The sequence below is a fragment of the Gobio gobio genome, assembly GCF_949357685.1.
Source record: "Gobio gobio genome assembly, chromosome: 24".
NCBI lineage: Eukaryota > Metazoa > Chordata > Actinopteri > Cypriniformes > Gobionidae > Gobio > Gobio gobio.
In genome coordinates this window covers 3926833-3949135 of record NC_137120.1, presented here as the reverse complement: position 1 = coordinate 3949135, position 22303 = coordinate 3926833, and positions in this window count along the sequence as shown.

Sequence of the window (22303 nt, the reverse complement as noted above, 5' to 3'; positions counted from 1 at the left end):
AGTTTTGTGATCGGAACGCGCTGCTCTCGTGGTGCATATCTCGTGCAATCATAACATGATTGTGTATGCTGTAAGTAAAATGCCATATGCTTGGCATGATAAGAATAAATGCTGCCGTAAATAACAGCCCAATTCAAATGTTTATGTGCTTTTCTTCTTTTATTTTTTGAGCGGTGATGAAATATTTTGCCCTTGTAAACACTTGCCAGCATTTAAAGAAATACAAGTCTAGAAATGCAAATTACAGCACACGCAACCGCACTGTGCTCTGCAGGGGTCTATAAAGGATATAAACAGTGAATTTTGAAGTGATATATTCTTGAAAACTCAGGGATGTGGATTTGGAGAGCAATTACATTACCACACGACCTTGGTGTTTGTCAAAAGCAGTCGGTAAGTTAATTCAGCCTGGGTTTTTCTCGCGGGTGGTGGGAGACGGACGACTTCAGCCAACTCCTTCACCACTAACGGAGCGAGCTGAAAAAGACTTTTCCCGGACCACAACATCAGCAGTACAGCAGTGATTGTTCTTGCTCCGTGTAACGGAGTTCGTTTGTTCAGGAAAGAAGGAGGCGGGAACCGGCGAACGTTTAACAACTTTTAATCAAGTAATAAACACAAAATGAAAGTAAAAGCGACAACCCCTCACGGACGACTGCCGCACACAAACATAACAAAACACAACTTCCAGGCCATTCTATTCATTGTCATTCTATTCAATCCAGGCCAAGTCCTCTCTCGTCCTTCACCAGTATCGTTCGTCCTTATATGCCTCCGTGCTCCCTCATGAGAGGACTCGAGACCGGTGTGTCTCATTCTCAATCACGCATCGCTCGCTCCTCCACCTCGCCACAACTCAAACTAGCGCACGACATCAATGTCATTGCTCTCAGCCACTCCCTCTGTTCGCTGATTGGACCGGTAAAAAATTGTTCGGGCGAAAACCTAAGCATATACAGCAGTACCAGACGTAGTACTGAAGGTAAATGAAAATTGAGCGGAAGTACGCAGGAGGGCGGAGCCAGGCTATTAGTATATAGCTATCGACCTATTTTTTCGAACTTCTGATGCTGGTTTCGTCTCGATCGGACAAGTGGTTTCGAAGATATCAGCTAACATTTTATAAGAGCTAAAAAAAGTTACTCCCATGAAAATAAGTCAACCACACCCAAAGTTATAAGCATTTGGGAAAAAATGTATCCACTAGATGGCGCTGTTTCGAATCTTATCAGGCTCCTTCAGGGCATCGTGTTGATGACCCATACCGAATTTCGTAACAATCCGTTCATGTGTTCATAAAATACAGCACTTTAGCACATTATTCAAAATGGCCGACAGCCAAAATGGCCGATATGGTAAAATTTTATATCAGACGACTCGGCATGCCATCTTGAATCTTACGAGACCACTTTTATATTTTTTGAACAAACGGTTCAGAAAATAGCCATTTTTCGTATCTCCGGACCAGTAGGTGGCACTGCACCAAAACATTGCATGTTGCCTCAGGTCATGCTTGTGATGATGACATGTACCAAGTTTTGTTTGAATACGATAAAGCGTTGCGGAGATGTAGCCTTAAGTGTATTTTTGCAACCGCTACATAAAATTTGTTCGCAAGTTTATCGAAAAAGATTTAACAAATCAACTTGAATTGAATGATCTGGTTCAATTTTCGAGCAAATCGGACAAACCGACTACGACGAGTTCGCAAAAGTAGGTTTTTCGGAAAATTCAAAATGGCTGGAAAATTTTCATGACGGAAAATTACATTGAATCGTCTTGAGCTGAGGAATCAGAGGAAAATAGCAGGGCCGGCCCTGACCAATTTGCTGCCCTAGGCAAGATTTTACTTGGTGCCCCTTGTATCAAGGTTTAGCACTACACATTATCATTCTAAGTTGTGGAAACACTGTTTTATTTTTGTAATGCATTGATGTTTTATTTTTATTGTTGTTGTTGTTTTATATGATGTCCAGTCCATTCTACCCCATCATTATGTTCATGATATTTTTTTATTTGTTAAAGGCTGATGATAGTAAAACTGTACAAATATTACACCTATGCCACATTACAGCCTAAACACAAATAGCAAGAGTAATTGCATCCAACATTCATGCACAAACTATTCATTGAGAACTAGCAAAAGTGTTTGTTTTCCAGTAGATAGCAGCAATCTTCCACTAAACTATGAGCATTCATGCTTTCACCAGGAATTCAACTGAGAAATTTTGATATTTAATGTGAATTTTACATAAAATGTTGCCATTTTAAATAAACCTGTATATAAATATCATTACTAATTTCGGCAAATACATTTTAAAATTGCTATACACCCCCTTAAAACTGCACAACTGCAGAGTAAAAACATTAGGCTATTAAAAAAGTGATATTACATGCGTTTAATATTTTTATATTATTTATTTTTTACAAAATCACACTGGCTGTGACCTCTGGAGAACCCAGAACAGCTGCTTGCATAAAGTTTAAGGTAAAAATAACTGGAATTAATTAGCAAACATTAGTATTTTACTACTATGCAATTAAATAAACTGTTCATTAACTGTTCAACTAATTTGCCCACATCCCTTTACTTCTGTCTTTACACAGCAAAAAATGCTCTTCTTATTTAGAATCTTTTTCTTGTTTCCAGTCCAAATATCTAAAAATTCTTAAATCAAGGTGCATTTACTAGATGAGTAAAATGACATACTACATTTTGATTTTATTTTCAAGTAAACAAGAAAAATGTCTTGAGTTTTTGCTTAAAACAAGCAAAATTATCTGCCAATGGGGTGAGAAAAATAATCTTAATTCTGTGGGACAGAAACAAGATTTCAATCAGAAACAAGATTATTTTTCCACTCCATTGGCAGATAATTTTGCTTGTTTTAAGCAAAAACTCACTTCATTTTGATTTTATTTTCAAGAAAACAAGAAAACTATCTTCTGTCATTTAACTTATCTAGTAAATGCACCTTCAACCTTGATTTATGAATTTTAGATATTTAGACTAGAAACAAGACACAAATAGCCTACTACGTAAGAAGAGCAGTGTATCCCTTATCTTCCCTGCATCAGAGGCTTCTGTCTTTTTTTTAGACACTTCAATTCGGCCATCCGTCATAAATAATCAGGCAACTTACACCGTGTCAACACCTGGCGCGAACGGCCAAGCACCCTAAAAAATGAAAGCAACCTTGTCTGCGTTGGATGCGGCGAGAGGCGACGCGACACAACAAATTCCCCTAACGATAAACTGATTGCGCGTTGTATTTCTGACGCACTTCAAGTAGATCGGCGGGGGGAGATTGATGAGGCGGACCGGAAAGATGCGGGGACTTAGTTACGTTTTTTTTGCGCTTTATTTGGTAATATTTTAAATTAATATTAATAAAATAGTATCAGTAATACATTTTGGTGCCCCTATGGATGATTGGCGCCCCTAGCATTTGCCTATTCCGCCTATGCCACGGGCCGGCCCTGGAAAATAGAATTTTGTTTCTAACCCTTAGGGTTCAAAAGTTATTAGCCCAAACATGAGTGCAACTTTGGACAGGTGGTGGCGCTAGAAGGATTGAGTTAGAGACTCCAAATTTGCTATAGTAACAGTTGGGACTATTCTCTATCGTTGTGGCAAATTTCATAACTTTCCTGCCATAGACTCAAGAGCGGAAGAAGAGGAAGAAGATTCACACCTTCGGTGCTTGGCCCCTAATGACCAAAATTACGATAAATTGCTTAAGTTTCCCACTGGATCGCTTTATAATGTTTTGCAAACCTGTGGCAACATTCAATGCACTATTGAGTACTAGTGTCCTATATGTTATAATGCATTAAGTAAAAATAGCACTATAAATACTGGTGGTACCCCTTATTTTAGCAGCAATGAAGCTCACAGTAAAAACAAACACCAATATATGCTATTTAAGTATATTAAAAACTGTTATAAGGTCATAAAACTGACCAAAATTACACATTTCATTATGTATGGCTTGGTTATTTCAATAAATGGTTTACGGTTCCCACTGGATCACTGTATTATGTTATGCAACCATGTTGCAACATTCAATGCACTATTAAATACTATTGTCCTACGTTATAGAGCATTATTTGTAAAAAAAAAAAAAACACTACCCTAAGTATGGCTTACTAGACGTATTGAGTGTATGTCTAAAAATTGACATTTTGTCACTTGCGCTAGTCTTACCTGAACAAATACCTAATACAAATATGATCACACCATTTTTCATGCCACAACGTTCACTAATTTCTAGAAATCCTACGCAAGCAACATCTATCTCAACATTTAACACAACTATTCAACCATATAATGTGTAATTTCATTAACTTACCATTGTTTGTTTCGATGCTATTTCCGTATTTATGGGAGTAGGTAGGAGCGTAAATCCGTCATTCACAAATTCTGAAATGACGCTGAGGTTTGAACTGCCCCGTGCAACTCCTGATTGGTCAGATGCAATGGTGTCACTTGGCCCATCGCAAGGGGGGTGCGAGGCCCTGTGCGAACGTGGTATTCCCTGGTGGCTGTGGCTCTTTCAGCAGATAATGCTGCGCCACAAAGCACAAATGCTTCAGGAATGGTTTGAGGAGCACAACAACGAGTTTGAGGTGTTGACTTGGCCTCCAAATTCCCCAGATCTCAATCCAATCGAGCATATGTGGGATGTGCTGAACAAATAAGTTTGATCTATGGAGGACCCACCTTGCAACTTACAGGACTTAAAGCATCTGCTGCTAACATCTTGGTGCCAGACACCACAGCACACCTTCAGGGGTCTAGTGAAGTCCATGCCTCTGTAAGGATCGGTTTTGGTGCTAAGACAAAAGCTGAGATACACACCCCAGCAATTGAACAATAAAAGTCACTAATCTTGAGAGAAGATCTCACAGAAACTGTGTGACAACACCCTGACAAACATTTCTCCCCCCTCCCCATTTTGCCCTCTCCTTGCCCTGTTTTCAAGTCACCAAATGCAGATATACCAGTGATGATGTATCTTGTAAATCTATTGTTTTATCCCTTTCATGTTTGATGTCTTTTTAAAGGTCTCAGTGCGAATGGTAAAATGGTCTCAGTTCCCTTTCAGTCGGTCACGTTCGACGTACTACAGAACTGACCGACAAATTGGGATCTGTTTCCAGAGACCGACCTACTTCGAGTGATTAAAACGAGCCAATGGACATTGGCATGCGGTTCACACATTCCACGCACCGCCCCGCAGCGCGGGTATAAATACGGATGTGGAATACCGCATCATTGCTTTTTAACTTCGGAGCCGAACGGTTTGCTGTATCAAGCTGTTTCTACGAAGAGTGTTTAGACGAGTCTCGAGGAGGATCGCTCTCTTACCTGGGTGTTGGTGTGACGGCGCGAGTCAGCGAGTGGCCGCTGCAACATACACTTGTTCCTGTGTTGGTTGGCTGGGCGTTTCCGTTCTTTGAGTGCTCACACGCAGGCTTGCAATCGGACTGCTGTGAGCCGCGGCCATCTCCCCGAGTGCTTCAGCACTTCTAAAAGAGTATTTCCTTCTAAAAGAGCAACACGGTTTGACCTGCGTCTTTTTCAAGATGTCACTCAAACCGTGTGTTTCTGGATGCAGTTGTTTCCTGTCCTCATTTGACGGCCACGATCTCTCTCGCATATAAACATGTAAGATTGCTTTCGTGGGTGATCCATGCTCTCTCAGGAGAGCATGGTCACGTCGGCGCGTTGTTCGTCTCACCTTTCTCGTAAGGGCTGAGCGTTCAGCGCACCGTGTGCCGTCTCGCGCCGGCTGATAGCGGGGGTTGTCACGGCAACCCAGCGCGTCACTCGGCGCTCTGATGCGCGGTCGAGACTATGAAACCTCAAACGGGGTTGAGTCCCTTCACTTATTCCCCGATCTAGTTTCTTTTCTGGGGCTCCAGAAAAGGATTACTTTGGCTAATAAGCGCTGGTGACCTGAGGATTACAGTGGGGCTTCCCCGCCGAGTACATCTCTTCGGGCCCCCACTCCTCTATCGCATCACGAGCGTGCTGAGACTTTGTTTGTGGGTGGTTCATGTTCTCTCACGAGAACATGACCACGTCGGCGCGTTGTTCACCTTGCTCTTTCATAGGGGCTGGATTGTTCAGTGCGCCGTGTGCCGTCAAGTCTGACGGCCACGCTCATTGTCTCACATGCCTGCTGGTAGCTTACAGATGGGATTGCTGGTCCTTTAAAAAAAAAAAAAAAAAAAAGGGGATCTAGCGTTTCATTTGGCGGAGGACAGATGTCAATTGCTGCATCGGGGAGAGGGCTGTTATGCGCTGGAAATGATAATGCTGAGTTTCCCACTATAATGGTGTGTGCTCATGCTGAATCAGATTCAGAGTTGACAGCAATGCTTTCCGGGGTGGCTTCCCGGATGTGCATTGGAAAAATTTAACAGCATGGAACTATTTGGTGTCAAAATATGGAACACCAAAAGGGCCATAACCTGTATAAGTTTTTCCCTCTCTCACTGCCCTCTGTCCTGCATGCATGAGGGTAGTCCCGACCCAGGGGTTATGCAGGAACTGCGTGCGGTGATGGACCTCGCTCTCCGGAGTGACGAAAGTCACTGCACGCTCCCTGGGTCAGGCGACGTCCACACCAGTGGTCCAGGAAGCTGGGGCTAAACCTGGCAGATATGCGTGAGCCCGACGAAGTTCGGTTCCTCATCGCCCCTGTCTGTCAGGCTGGCCTCTTCGGCGACGCCAACAAGAACTTCGCCCAGCAGTTCTTGGTGGCCCAGAAGCGGACGGAGGTGGCTAAAAAATTACAAATTAAAAAAAAAAAAAAAAAAAAAAAAAAAAACCTGCCCTGACGACCAGCTGCTGCCTACACCCAGTCGTCGGCCGCAGCACCTCCATCTGCTTGTCGCCGAGGGCGCCACCCTGCGTCCGCCTCCACCCAGGCAGCAGGTGGCCGGGCGCAAGGGAGGTGCCCAACCCATCCAGGGTCCCGCGAGCCTGCTAGCAAGCACAAGGGCAAGCGACCCTGAAACGGGCAGCCCAGCGAGAGAGGAATTGCTCGGGGAGACGGTGTCCGCACCCCTCCCTCCCCCGGAGGAGGACCGGGGGGAGAATATTTTTTTGGTTTCGGTACCCACATTCTCAGAGCAGTTCTTCCCTCCCTGAGCCCAGAGAGGGACAGGTTGGCAGTGTGCGACGCCCCCGGGCCTTGCCACTCCTTTCCTCCCCTCTCACCCCTCGCCAGGGGGCAGCAGATTGGGCACAGAGGACGCCCCCGGGCCTTCTCACCCACTCTCTGCCCCACCTGGAGTATTCAGGCAACACTCCGGGCCGCCTCCGGGCCTCCCGAGTCGGGTCTGAATACTCCACCTTGCTGCCTCACCCCGGTTACGTCTGTGGTGCCGTTGGTCCCGCTAGTTCAGTCTCTGGGGGCCTGGTTAGGTCTCCCCAGGCCGTCTCGCTGGCTCATCCGTACCATCAGACTCTGCTTTGCGATTCAATTCACACGCCGGCCTCCCAAGTACAGGGGCATCCTCTTCACCTCCGTGCGGAGCAGCGATGCCCATGTCTTGTGGTCCGAGATCGATGTCCTGCTGGCGAAGGGCACGATCAAGCCGGTTCCTCCTGCCGATATGAGGTCGGGGTTCTACAGCCCCTACTTCATTGTACCCAAGAAAGGGGGTGGGTTAAGGCCAATCTTGGACCTGCACATTCTGAATCGGGCCCTGCACAAGCTCCCGTTCAAAATGTTAACGCAGAAACGCATTTTCCAATGCATCCGTCCCCGAGATTGGTTCGCAGCAATCGACCTGAAGGACGGGTACTTTCATGTCTCTATCCTTCCTCGACACAGACCGTTCCTACGCTTTGCGTTCGAGGGGAAGGCATATCAGTACAAAGTCTTGCCCTTCGGGCTGTCCCTGTCGCCTCGCGTCTTCACGAAGGTCGTCGAGGCAGCCATTGTTCCACTCAGAGAACACGGCGTTCGCTTACTCAACTATCGCGACGACTGGCTTAGACTCGCCCAGTCTCGGGAGCAGTTGTGCGAACACAGGGACATGGTGCTCAGTCACCTCAGCCCGTTGGGACTTCGGGTCAACCGAGAGAAGAGCAAACTCTGCCCCGAGCAGAGGATCTCTTATCTCGGTATGGAGCTGGATTCGGTCAGCCGGACAGCGCACCTCACTCCAGAGCGCGTCTGGTCAGTGTTGAACTGCTTGAATACGTTCAAAGGCAGGACAGCGGTCCCACTGAAATTCTTTCAGAGGCTCCTGGGGCATATGGCATCTGCAGCCGCGGTAACGCCGCTCGGATTGCTTCATATGAGATCACTTCAACGCTGGTTGCACGACCGAGTCCCGAGATGGGCGTGGCAGAGCGGTCAGTACCGGGTCTTTGTTACTCCTTACTGTCGCCAAACCTTCAGTCCGTGGTCAGACCCCTCGTTTCTCCGGGCCGGAGTGTCCCTAGAACAGGTGTCGAGGCATGCTGTGGTTTTCACTGATGCCTCATCCACGGGCTGGGGGGCCACGTACAACGGGCACGCAGTTTTGGATCTGTGGACGGGGCCCCAACTGCGTTGGCATATCAATTGCCTAGAGTTACTGGCGGTACGTCTTGCCCTGGCCCGGTTCAAGAAGCCGCTTCGGGGCAAGCACGTACTGGTCGATTCGGACAGCACTGCGGCCGCTGCGTACATCAACCGTCAGGGTGGTCTATGCTCCCGTTGCATGCTCCGGCTCGCCCGCCATCTCCTCCTGTGGAGTCAGAAGTTTGTGAGGTCACTTCGTGCCATTAACATCCCAGGTGCGCTGAACCAGACAGCCGACGAGCTCTCTCGCCAGTCGACACCTCGGGGCAAATGGCGACTCCACCCCCGGAGCGTCCAGCTGATTTGGGTCCACTTCGGAGTTGCACAGGTAGACCTGTTCGCTTCTCCGGACTCAACCCATTGCCAGTGGTACTTCTCCCTGACCGGAGGTACCTTAGGCACAAATGCACTGGCGCACAGCTGGCCCCGGGACCTACGCAAATATGCGTTTCCCCCAGTGAGCCTTCTCGCACAGACACTGTGCAAGGTCAGGGAGGACGAGGAGCAGGTCTTGTTAGTTGCGCCCTACTGGCCCAACCGGACCTGGTTCCCAGAACTCACACTCCTCGCGACAGCCCCTCCCTGGCCGATCCCCCTGAGGAAGGACCTGCTTTCTCAGGGGCAGGGCACTCTATGGCACCCGCGTCCAGACCATGTCTCCATGTCTCCATGTCTCCATGTCTGGTCCCTGGACGGGACGCGGAGGTTCTAGGTGGCCTACCACAAGCAGTGGTAGACACCATCGCTTCAGCTAGAGCCCCCTCTATGAGGCGCCTCTACTCTCTGAAGTGGAACCTGTTCGTCGAGTGGTGCTCTTCCCACCAGGAAGACCCCCCGAAGGTGTTCGATTAACGTTGTGCTCTCACGTTGTCCTGAGACCCCAGCCTGGATACGTGCCCAAGGTTCCTACCACTCCCTTACGGGACCAGGTGGTGAACCTGCAAGCGCTGCCTTCGGAGGAGGCAGACCCAGCACTAGCTTTTTGTCCCGTCCGCGCTCTTCACGCTTACGTTGACCGGACTCAGAGCTTCAGATCCTCACAGCAGCTCTTCATCTGTTACGGAGGCCAGCAGAAGGGAAAGGCTGTCTCCAAGCAGAGGTTGGCCCACTGGATAGTGGATGCCATTGTCTTGGCTTACCAGTCCCAAGACGTACCTTGCCCGTTCGGGTTGCGAGCACACTCAACAAGGAGTGTTGCTTCTTCCTGGGCGTTGGCTCAAGGCGCCTCGCTGACAGATATATGTAGAGCTGCGGGCTGGGCGACACCTAACACGTTCGCTAGATTTTATAGCCTCCGTGTAGAGCCGGTATCTTCCCGCATTCTCGCCCCCAGTCGCCAGCAGCGCTAAGTGCCCGTTCTAGTGTCGGCTTGCATACGCCACTCCCGCCCTCTGGGCCGGATACGTGCGTCTATTCTGCTCCAGTTGTGTTCCCCGGAAACGGCTAACCCTGTGAGTTCCTCCGTCACCCCTTCAGTGTCAGACGTGGCGGCCGTCTGATGCCAGGCCTGCACCCGTATGCTTGTGGAACGTGTGTGTAGGCTGGGTTCCATATGTTGCGGTCCCCTCTCGGCTACCCCATATGTGTATTCTCCACGGTACCAGCTACCCTACTCGCCTAGCCCCGTGTCTTTCCCTCGACAGAGCTTCCTCTGTCGTTTCTGGGTGTGTTCTTCCCCCCCCTGGAACCAGGTTGGGTCCACTCCAGAGACTGCCATTTGTTGCACTACCCTGTTAGGTTAGTCCTTATGTGTATTCCACCTCTCCTTCCATTGAAGGACGTGGCTCCGCAGCGTACCATCTCCCGAGACGGGCATGCTTTCCCAGCGTTATCCAATAGTCACACTGAGTGGGTCTTGCAGGAACAGCAGTGACTGTCCTTCCCTGCCCGGAGCCCTGACTCCCACTCTAACATAGGAGTGGTCCAGTGAGCTCAGGCAGGATGCTGGAAGGGCCAGCCTCCTGGCGTGTTGGTAGGGATCCCAATTCGTCGGTCAGTTCCGTCGTACGTCGAACGTGACCGACTGAAAGGGAACGTCTCGGTTACGTATGTAACCCTCGTTCCCTGAAGGAGGGAACGGAGACGTACGTCCCGTCGCCAGGTGCTGTGCTTCAGCTGAAGGCCGAGTCACTTATCTCGGCTCCTCAGTTGAAAAGCAATGATGCGGTATTCCACTTCCGTATTTATACCCGCGCTGCGGGGCGGTGCGTGGAATGTGTGAACCGCATGCCAATGTCCATTGGCTCGTTTTAATCACTCGAAGTAGGTCGGTCTCTGGAAACAGATCCCAATTCGTCGGTCAGTTCCGAAGTACGTCTCCGTTCCCTCCTTCAGGGAACGAGGGTTACATACGTAACCGAGACGTTTCACTGCAGTCACTAGTAGTATTAGAAAGATTGAAAACTAATGAGAATTCAGTCCTCCTTTTGAGGAATTTGATCCACTCCCCCAAAACCAGGTGGGTGTGTTGCAAATATTTACATCCCTTTTGTTCTAGTTGGAGTATTTAAGGCTGGATAACCTAACTCTCGGGGGGAATATTCTGTAGTCAGAACCCCCATGTGGTGGGGTCAGTGTCTTTGAGACACTGACCCAAACTGCATGTATTGTGCCAGACATGATGACTCTTTTAAATTATTTTCATATTGCTTTGCAATTGTGTTTTATGTTTTTACGCTGATCAGTTGTGTACCATGGATTCTTGTTTACTTATTTACTTTTCCTGTCTGGCCAAAATAAATGTTAATCTTGATTTATCTTGTATGATTCTGAAATCATTATTCTAGTATGGATCGATGTATACTCCTTTATTACCGCAATATCTAGGGTTATTATAGATCACACCGATGACGCCACGACTGAAGCATGGGGCGCAGCGTGCGCGATATTCCGATTTCGGACTGTCGCTGGATTGGCAAGTTGCAGTTCGTGAATATTATTAAAATTACACTTTTTGTTGAGTGAGCATGTGCAACCACTTAAAAGTAAAATATTCACTCTGCATCCTCTGACTAATTACAGAAGTAAACATTTTGTGCCCGTGAGTGCGCGAACCGGATGCGTCTGTCTCTCTGCGATATTGGGTCTCTCGATGAACGAATATGAAAACTAGGAAGATACAAAGAAAATCAATGATCTAAATTAAAATCGCAACTAATCTTAAAATCAGCTGATAAACTCTAAACGTAACACACTTTATGGAGTCCAGTGTTGGGAATAATGGCGTTATAGACAAACGCCGTTACTAACGGAATTACTTTTTTCAGTAACGAGTAATCAAACGAATTACTGTTTCTTCCGTTACAACGCCGTTAGCGTTACTGAGGAAAAAAATGCGGCGTTACTATAATTGAGCTCATTGAAGCGGTTTTCATCCGAACAGGCTCTCTGTCAGTCGGACCTGCAACGAGTGTGTGTGTGTGTGTGTGTGTGTGTGTGTGTGTGTGTGTGTGTGTGTGTGTGTGTGTGCGCGCCAGCCATGCGTGTTGGGGGTTGGGTTGGGTGGTACACATAACTGATGATGATTGGTGGGTGGGAGACAAGGTTGAGGTTGATAGGTTGAGTTCACACACACACACCTATGACGCACACGCATATGCACAGTCCAACGACTTCAAAAAAGGTAGCTTTCGCAAACTGAAAGTATAAACGCTACTTTTCCCTCGTTGAGGTGAAAGGTAAGATATGTTTATGTAACGTGCAGCTTATGCCCAGGAAGAAAGAGTCTATCCACGTCGGTGGCAAGTAGTTCTATTTCTAATCTAATGAAGCCGTCTCAGGTTACGAATGTAACCATTGTTCCCTGAGAACAGGGAACGAGACGCTGCGTCAGCTTGACGCTACGGGGAACGCCTCCAGCGTGACTGGTGCCTGAAATCACAATGAAAAAACTTCAATCCTATTGACCGGCGACAGCCTATGATGTCATCAAGGTGCGACCAGGAAGTATATAAGGGCGCCTTGCCAGCATGACAGTATCTCTTCGTCTGAAGGGACTGTTTTCGGCAGGCAGGCCCTGCGGCATGGCACAGCGACGCAGCGTCTCGTTCCCTGTTCTCAGGGAACAATGGTTACATTCGTAACCTGAGACGTTCCCTTTCGAAAGGGAACTCGCGCTGCGTCAGCTTGACGCTACGGGGAACGATATACCAACGCCGCCATGCCGACGGGAGTGCATGCCCACTGGCAGTGACAACTGTCAAGACAAGCAAATTCTACTGAGATGCCTGAACCACTCCCCTTCTGGTCACATTAGGCTGTCAGTGACAGCGCTCCCTACGGTCATAGCCCAAGCTATCGCCCAAGAAGGAACCTTCACACACATGAGGTCCTTCCCAGGCCCTGCTCGAAGGCCTGGAACCAGCCCATTCGACTTAGAAGGGGTTCCTTTAAGGGAACGTGGCAAGGGAACTACGAGGGAACCCTATGCCAGTCACTATTCGGGAGGTTCTCACCGAATGCCACCAGGGAGACCTGACCAGGTGACCCAGTCTGTTATGGGACACGTAATACGGTCAACCCTGTCTGTACAGTACAGAGCCTCTGGTACTCGCCTCCGAAGAGGCATCCCGCTAGGGTGCTGCAAAAAAGGCAGTGACATCCACTAGCCAGATCTCAGAGACGGGTTATCCCGGAGAGCAGCTCTCAGCGAAGTGCTATATAACCCTTGCTAGCGAGGGGAGTTTAGCCGCTCGATCCTCGGATCTACCAAGCACCTACTTTAAAACGTGCTTAGGAGGCCAGAGGCCTTACAGGCTGATTATGCCAGGGAGGCCCCGAGGGGCCTACAACCCTTAACCAGCGCCAAGCGGCCGTAAGCTCATAGTAGACCCTCAATCGAGAGGAGCTCATAAGCCTGCCTGGTAGGTAACCATGCAGTAGGCAAACTATGAAAGTCCCCTCCCGTGGGGACCGCATAGCAGCAGTAAGTTTCGTCGTGCTAGGGTAAGAACACCGCCTCCAGGTCTCGCGAACGGCCAGAGACCGGCGCCTGATAGCGGGTGACCACTAGCTGTCAGCGTAAAGCCAGTTGTGCGTTCCCGCCAGGGGAACTCGTTCCCCATGGAGGCCGAGAGGAGCCTCCACCTGGTAACCCTTGCCGACTGCTCGCGTGTCCAACAGCGGAGCTCGCCCTCAGGAAGGCCAAACGGGCCTGAAACCTGATCGCAGTCGTGCTAGCCCTCGAGGTAGCAGGGAAGATAGGGACTCGCATCATCAGGGAGGCCTAACGGGCCTACCACCTGCAACAATGCCGGGCATTTCTCCATCACAGCCCTCTGCTCAGTGACTGGACCTATCCAGAGACCACGAGACAGGAGCGTGCCCTCAGAGGAGGCCACGTGGGGCCTACTACTCCAAGCGAATCCCACAGGGAAGCCCCGTGCAGCTTTGCCTGATAGCATCCCGTGCTACGATCCGTTACCAAACCTGGGGACCGGGGAACGATTTCAGGGAGGCGCAATGCCTCTACCTGATAGCAGAGCGAGCCGCCCAAGCCATAATGTGCTACTCATGGCACTTCATGGTCACCGCCCCAGCGGCTGCATTAGGGGAGGCCGGTTGAGGCCTACTACCTACTAGCACTCGTGCTAGCCATACAGCGCCTACTAGCAGCTTATACCAGCCATCGAGGGACTCAATGCCAGTCGTGCCCCCTCGGGGGAGACCAGGCAGCGCCTGCTGACCACAGCAGGCCCTCAGGGAGGCCAATCGGGCCTACCATCTGAGTAAAGGTAAACCAAACCGGGAGCCTACCCCTCAGGGCGGCCTTAAGAAGGCTGGCTGCTGCGCCTGGGCTGGCGGCAGCTGTCTGCTGCTGACAAAGCCTGGAAATCCAGTTCACACCTGGGAACTCATCCCCAAGGAGAGTAGCTGACGAGGTTACTGCTGACGTCGACACCAGTGGAGAAGAGCCTCCAGGGCCCACTCGTGGGCCACGGCGTCGAGACTTCCTTGCAGGGAGGCCGGTTGATGCCTACTACCTGTTCTGAAGTCCAACTGCCCAGACTGCCGAAGCTGGCTACTAACAACCAGCTGGCTCCTATGCCCGCACCTGGGCTGGCTCCATCCCAGAGGCAGCTAGGGACAACTTGCATCGCCGTGTCCTAGGGCCCCTAGGACGGCGCAGTCTCTCGGGCAGCGCCTACAAACATGGACCTAATCACATTGCCAACAGCAGTGTACTCAGCGAAAGTGCTTAAACAAAGACCCTCTAAAGCGAGGGGAGTACAACTTACGTCACCTGCCTCGGGGCGGCTGTCTTACTTTCCATGCAGCGGCCAACCATAAGTGCGAGGGCGTCAGCCATTGGTAATGCTCGGGCCTCAGGGGAGCATCCGACCAGAACCTTCACAGAGGTTTATCCGATGTTCAGTTCAACCCGAGCCCTAAAGGAGGTGGAGCAGAGACATAGAGCAAGGGTGAAACAATACCTTTTCTTTTTAGAAAATATAGAACCCACCGGCCGAACATCCTCCAGGAAGAGGCCGGGGGCCGCCAAAAGATGGCGGCCACCAAGCTCTGAAAGGCGGAAACGGCAGATAAAGTCTGATCGCAAAACCAGCGAAAGACGCTTCACTCCGCCCCACGACCACTGGCAAAGTCGCTGTCTGCTGCAACACCCCGACTGCGTTACTCGTAACCCCAGAACGCAGAGAAGGGGGCGGGCCTTGGCCGGACGACTCTGTAACAAGAGGAGGCTGAAACAAGGATGCATAAACCACGCCATGTTCTCATATCAAAGGACAGGCCAGGGGCGAACAACCTTCATTAAAAGGGAACGCCCCCATCCTTGACAAAGCCTAGGCCAAGTGGTGCGGCATACCGCACTAGATCTACTCAGGGCTCGGGAAAGAAATATTATTACCTCTAATATAACACACTGAGGCCCCGAAACCCCTTTTCCCAAAGCCCCGCAGAGCTGGGCGCAGATCTTACTACAGCTCGCGCATTAGCGCGTACCCGGTCTTCAGCTACTTCCCACTTTTACGCTAGGAAAACACAGCTAGCCCTCTACACTACAAGCCCTTGGGCAAGAGCGCAAATTAAACACCCACATAGTGAGAAAAATAACACGGAGAGGCAGCAAGACTCTACTAGCAAAAGTGAGGCATTCACAGACAACCACATAATGTTGCAAAGAAGATCGTTCTTAGCTTACTCACGGGGAGCTGCAGGCCCTGCGAAATCCCTCGATGATCCAAAATTTTCCCAAGCAACCCCTCAGGGGAGCGACGGTCAAAAAGTCCTGAAAAACATAGTTTTGAAAATGTTTCGCCCTCATAGAGGGGGACTTACCAATCGCTCCTCGCGGTGCTTCAACCCAGCCATCGAGCTCGTATCCGCCCGCCATCCTGAGGGGGGCGCTTTCACCAAACTAGCCAGGCGAGCCGGCAGAATCTTACATTTTCTGCTCATCATAGGCCACCGGCCTGATGTAAAAGCGCCCGGGGGAAAAACCAGAGGAAGGGAAAAAGGCAGCGTTCATCTCCGCGCTCCTCGGGGGGTGGAGTCTGCTGCCTGCGCTGGTTCCGGTTACCAGCCCCGGCTTCCTTCCTCTTCCTGTCGCGGGTGTCCCGCCTCCCCTGCGCCCCCAGTCCTCCGCGGCGGGGCGCACGAGAGGCGACGCTGGCTCGCTATTCCTGTCTCCAGCCCTCAGACTGGGATGGGCCGGGGACACCCGACTGCCTGGGCACGGTCCCGGACCTCAGCGGAATGCATGTCCTGAATGCCGCCGAGCGCGCCTTCGCCTCTCCGAACTTTCCCACCACCGCCTCTACGGAGGTGCCGAAAAGTTCAGATGGCGAAACCGGGGCATCAGAGAGAAAGGATTTTTTCCTTCTCCCTGATGTCCAAACGGTTTAACCACAGATGTCTCTCCGTGGCCACCGTTGCCGCCATCGGCGCTATCTGTACGGTGGCCCGGAGAGCGAAAACCGCGGTCCAGCGCGACTCGACTACCGCCTCAGGGGGTCCCTCCCCCTGATCGAGGTCCCTCAGCAGGTCTGCCTGGTAAGCCTGCAACACAGCTGTGGTGTGCAAAGCCGCCGCAGCGTGACCCACTGACATGTACGCCCTGCCATTCAGGCGTTTAGACCGGCAGGGTGGGAGCCACAGTGTCGCCGGCCGCCCAGAGGCGAGATAAACATAACATCTCGTCCACGGGCGGCTTCGACACATACCCAGCCAGGCAGTCCCTCGACATCAGCGACATCTAGCTCGCCGATGTCGACAGATGCGGGGCTGAGTATGGTTTCTTCCATTCCCTCGAGATCTGCTGATGGAGATCTGGAAAGAATGGAAGACTCCCAGGAGTTGGGAGGTCATGGGCGGAGAGAAACCGATCGTCCAAACTGTTTGGACGCTCAGCCTTTCTCCTCACGCGCCGCAAGGCAGCTGCAGTCTACCCGCAGCGCGTTCCATGACTTCCAGCAACTCCCCGTACATGGGACAGGATGGTTTGAAAAACTTCAGCATCTTTAACTGACTCACCCATCCTCTGCTCGAGCCTCTCGCGATCTGGATCGTCCTCAAGAACCATAACTATCTCCAAGCGACGAGCCAGATCCATCTGGGAAGCGCATTTCAGACGCCGCTCAGCCTCAGCTTGAGCGTGGTCTTTCCCAGATGCTGAAACCTCTCCCCTCGAGAAGAGGTCCCATCGAGAGTGGAGCGTTTCCAGAGGACAACGCTCACAAATACTTTCACAAGAGGTTCGCAAACCTCTCATGCATGCTCTTCTCCCAGACAGTAAACGCAAAGTGTGTGTGTATCCAAAGCGCAAGATACACATTCAAAACACACCTGCAGAAGTGGCGTTCTCAGCACACTTCATTGTTATCCTTCTTGTAGACGTTTCACGTGAAGACAGGCAAAACAGTCCCTGAAGACGAAGAGATACTGTCATGCTGGCAAGGCGCCCTTATATACTTCCTGGTCGCACCTTGATGACATCATAGGCTGTCGCCGGTCAATAGGATTGAAGTTTTTTCATTGTGATTTCAGGCACCAGTCACGCTGGAGGCGTTCCTCGTAGCGTCAAGCTGACGCAGCGCGAGTTCCCTTTCGAAAGGGAACTCACGTCATCACAGCCACAACATTAGTGGCTAAAAACCCAGGTGATAACGTGAGCTCCACTACCAGAGGAGTAGTAAAGAAGTACTGATACTATTTACACTATATTTACACTATAGTAGGTCTACTGATAATATTTACAATAATATATTGAATTTGATAGGTGTCTCTCACATTGTCCCACAGCAACATTACAATCGTGTACATTAATGTGCAATGTTTTATAATAAGAATTTATTCTATTTAGTGTCCAATTCATTCATTTAACATATTTAATATTGGGGGCATCCAAGTTATTTGACATATTTGAACATTTGAAGAAAAAAAAAAAGTAACACATTAGTTACTTTCCCTGGTAATTAGTTACTTTTATAATGATGTAACTCAGTTACTAACTCAGTTACTATTTGTAAGAAGTAACTAGTAACTATAACTAATTACTTTTTTAAAGTAACGTGCCCAACACTGATGGAGTCACATAAAATTGGAGTCAGATAAAAATATTAATTGAGTCAGATCTAAAATGAGATATCAATAAATTAAGAGAACTTCACCGAAAGGCTGAAAAGGCTTACACGCAGAATTCCTTTTGACCAAGCCATTAGCATCCGTTTTTTGGGCTAAATGGATGGAAGTTTACACCTCGATGGGTCAGGGCTGTTTTGGCAGCAAAAGGGGGAACAACACAATATTAGGAAGTTGGTCATAATGTTATGATTGAAGCATGATAAGATGCAAAAGAGAACTCAATACTGGTGCGCACTGTCCAAAAAAAAAGAGGGGACGGGGCGGTTGCTTTTTGTAAACATTGATTTGAGTTCTGTTGTGCTATTTTTTTCGCAGTTTATTTATGTTTATTTATTTACATAATACTTTTATGCAACAGTTCGCTGGAACAATTAACAAGCTGACTAAATCACAGACTGTGAGACTGAGCACTCGCAAAAAGCATAAAATACATAATAAAAATGCAATATAATTCATAATTAAGACAATCTCGTTACACAAGGGAAGTAATATTACAGATCTACACCAATTGGGTTGCTTATAGCTAAATATATATCATTTATATTATAGATCATTTAGATTTATTTGTCACATTTTTTGGTCACAACTTAATTTGGTTTAATGACACGAGTCAGTTTTGATGACTTTGCAATATTTATAAAATGTTAGAATATTAATAATGAAAGATGAGTAGGCCTAATGTGTGCAATTTCTGTAGCTTACAGTAAGGAATACAAAAGCCCCGACATGGAGTGGATAAATAAGTCTTGTTATGGTTATATAGCAAACATAGTATAGAGTTAAACTATGAGGATTGTTGTGTAAGCTCATCATGCTTGAACATTCAGGAAACATTGATCCAGGCCTCGACACTTCTCAGTTTCTTCAGAAGAAAAGACCAACTCACGTTTAACTTTCAAAAAGAACTGTTTTACTCAGATTTGACAAAATACCAAAGTCTGCGATCAAAAAAACGAGTTCTTGTTATAAACTCGAGTATTTCACTCGAAATACTTCATCTCTCTGGCAACCAAATTCAGATTTCTCTCATTTTGTTGTAATGCAGGCAAACATTATACATGTTCTTCACTGGTTTGGGGGTCATGGATGCTGCGATGGTTTCTTCTTTGTGTTATCTGCACAGAAATGTGGTTTGATCTGTTGGGTGGATAAACAGCTTCTGCTGGATGTTTGTGGAGCGTTTAGATAAACTCCTGCACGTGCGCTTTAAGAGTGCACGCTTTCACTGCGTGATTATGATGCAGTTTGAATTCCCCCAAAATATCAAGATATGAGGATAACATCTGGATGACTTTTCATATCTTTTTAGACTTATGTCGTAAGAGTGCTGTTTTTCTGAACATCAGCACGATTGCAAATGTGATACTGATTTTATGCAACAGTTCAACAAACAAAAATTAACATTGAGTTACATTTTAGACACAATTCACAGTTTCATATATATAGTTCTAAAAAAATCCACAGAAGGTAGCAGGGCTCTGCGTTAACACTTTTCTTTAAAAAAAAATAGAATTCAAATTCATTTCCAGGGACATTTTTACCATCACAAGAGCACATTTTTCTAACCTTATTAAATGTACACATCATCTTTTGTCAATTTCTTAAATTAAAATAGAATAGTTTTTTAAATATTAAACAATAAATTCATTTACAACAATAAGACACAATCAGACAGTTACCAATCAGATGAAATCAGCCTAAAAAGATCCATCTTTGTGTGGAATTGACTTTTTTGAAAACTCCGGTCAGGGTGAAGATTTTTAGAAACTCCGGTTGCAGCGTTGTCGTGTAGATGGTGAAACCGGAGATTTCGGCTTGTGAAGTCAAAGTGTGCGCTGTTCTCTCCTTTGTTTGACGTCAGATTGTGCGCCGTTATCTCTTTTGTTTACATGAGTCGAGTCTATGCAATGGCGGACGTAGATTTTAATAACTCTGCTAACAGCGCTTATCACATGTATACAGAGACATGTGCAGTTATCTCATTGTATTGCAGAACAGAGGCGCCAGAATGCAATAATACAAAATAGTAAGGCAAGTGTGTGAAGCTATTACAGTCCACTTGGGCCCTGCCCCCATACATTTACCTGTCACTGAGTCCAAAGTAAACTTGTAGAAGGGTTTCACTGAGCCCATGGCATCCCTCCGTGCTTCGGTGGCGTGGATGGGACCCATGTGGAAATCAGGCAGCCAATCATAGCGTGGTTTTGCGTTTTCATGTGGACAGAGATGTTTTTAATCCGCGCTTGTGTGGACGTGATTGTTTTTTAAAACAGAGGAGGAAAAACTCTGGTTATAAAAATACCCGTGTACGTGTGGACTAGGCCTTAATGTTCGAGTCATTCATTCAATTGCTCAAAACGCAGATTCATTCAAGAATCACGGTTGCTTGGAGATGCACAACAGAACAAACATGTTTGAAACTATTTTCACAAAATAGAGCAAAAACAGACTAAAATGTGTGTAAAACAGACTAAAATGTGTGTAAAACATCCGCATGAGACGGTCTGGTAAGTGTGTATGGCTGAGTCACACCTGCTTCATCTTGTAAACAAACTTTAAAGTGTAGTCTGTCGAATATGTTTTTTGCTCTTGCTATGCTGACTGAAGCAAAAGGCTTGTTCGACATCTTCCACATATATGTAAATGAAGGTTATGTATGTTTGCATTAATGTTCACTCATGAGTTTCGTCTGCTGGATGTTTGTCGTCTCTGTGCGTGTCAGGAGTTTGTGGGTGAAGCGTTTCTTCATTTTCTCTCCTGCTAATAAGAAGCAATCTTCAATCTTCATCTCCACACAAAACATCTTTACACAGAAATAAAGTGAAGCCATCAACAGTCAAATAAGAGTCACAGGTCAGAGGTCAGATATGATTGGCAGTTCACAGCACTAAATAACACACCAGTAGATCCAGATATCTAATCCAATATTTCACTCTTCTGATATTAGTTTTCATTCAGGGCCAGAATTCATTTGAAAACGTAAGATCAGCAAAAGCTTGTTGATTTCCGTGATGTTAAAGGAGACGGATGTGTGAGTGGAAACTAACTGAGGTTGGGGGAGGATTCACACACAACCAGATAAATATCACAGTTCAGTGTTTCAGATCAATCTGAGGCATTCAGACATTTTAAGAGTCACTATCGTGGGCTTTTCAGTGAACCGATGAAGAAAATGTTCCTCAAATTACTTTTGCTCTGTCTGTGTCTTCTGGTTGGTGAGTTTTAAATGTGTTTTTATGGCTTCAGTTGTTTCTGTTCTGTATCATGTGATAAATTACTGGTTAAATCAGTTGGAGAAGATTAACATTCACTGTTAGTGTGAGCGACGGTGGCTGTACTGAAGCGAACGACTCAGGAAATAACTCAAAGAACAGTCTTTAATCTCTTAATCCACACAATACACAGGAGAATCATGGGGAGAAACACAAGCACGTAACGTAGACGATACCGTACAATGAACTGAACAGAACTCAGGGTTTAAATAACAGGGACATCATTGGAAGAACAGAAACAGGTCTGGGATTAATGAACTAATGATAGACAGGGTTTGTACAGGTGCTGGAAATCCTTGAAAACGCTTGAGCTTTAATGTGGAGTTTTCAAGGTTTGGAAAGTGTTTGGATTTTGGATAAAGTGCTTAAAACTGCTTGAAATTTTAATGGCTAGCTTTCATAATAATTTGTATATGACAATAGTTCGCTTTTTAAATGAAATAAGTCGGAAGGCCTAAATGGCTTTCTCATAAAACACTCATTCTGCTCGAGCCTCTCTTGCCGCTCTGATTCTGCGCGAGTGACACTACAGATGAACAGACAACATGACGGGCGGTCGACGCTTCAATGATAGTTGGCTTGGAAAAAGATAAGAAACAAATTATGGTTGAAACGGAATCCGTGTATCATTCGTTCAGTCGATTTTTGATTTAATATTGAAAGTTGAAAAATGAGAAAACTGACGAGAAGGAACGAGATTTCGACATGATTTTTAGTTTTTCGTTCAGAGGTAGAAAAATAAATAAACTGTTTGAATATTCGATTTCTACACGTGGGCGGGAATTATACGCCCCTTTCTGCTGATTGGTCAGCCGAAGATCAAACTATTCCGTCATCGGTTCT